The following is a 709-nucleotide window of genomic DNA, read 5'->3' as shown; positions in this document are numbered from 1 at the left end:
CGGCTCGACGCCGACACCTGGAGGGGGAAACGGACGCGTCGGGTCTACACGGAGAGGATCTTGTTGTGGGTCTGGCCCGGATGTTGCTCCCGGGTGTCTCTATGGGCGGACCTGACACAACCGGGTGGAGAGGTCCACTGATCAAAGCCCGTCCGTGCGAAGTCAAAGGGCTAGATCTCGTGGTCAACCGCTCCAGGGTTAGGCGGGACGGGGGCCCTGGGGGTAGCAATGCCATCGGAGTATCGTACCGCGCCTCATACATGTGGGGTGGTGTTGTGGCATGTCCGAAGAGGCTGCACGCGTCTCCGGTGCGTGGCCCCCTCACGGACGGCGTCGCCGCCGGCACCTGGAGGGGGGAAACTACCGCATCGGGTCTACACGGAGTGGATTTAGCTGTGGGTTTGGCCCAGATGTTGCTCCCCGGTGTCCCTCTGGGCTGACCCGACACAACCGGGTGGAGAGGTCCACTGGTCAAAGCCCGTCCATGCAAAGTCAAAGGGCTAGATCCCGTGGTCAAACGCTACAAGGTTAGGCGGGACGGGGGCCCTGGGGGGTAGCAATGCCACCGGAGCGTGTCCGGGGTGTGCCCCCCCTCACGGACGGCGCCACCGCCGGCACCTGGAGGGGGGAAACGGGTGCGTCGGGTCTACATGGAGGGGATCTTGCTGTAGGTCTAGCCCGGTTGTTTCTCCAAAGTGTTCCTATGGGC

This window comes from Triticum dicoccoides, chromosome 4A (genome assembly GCF_002162155.2).
Source record: "Triticum dicoccoides isolate Atlit2015 ecotype Zavitan chromosome 4A, WEW_v2.0, whole genome shotgun sequence".
Classification (NCBI taxonomy): Eukaryota; Viridiplantae; Streptophyta; class Magnoliopsida; order Poales; family Poaceae; genus Triticum; species Triticum dicoccoides.
Note: the sequence above shows the minus strand (reverse complement) of the source record.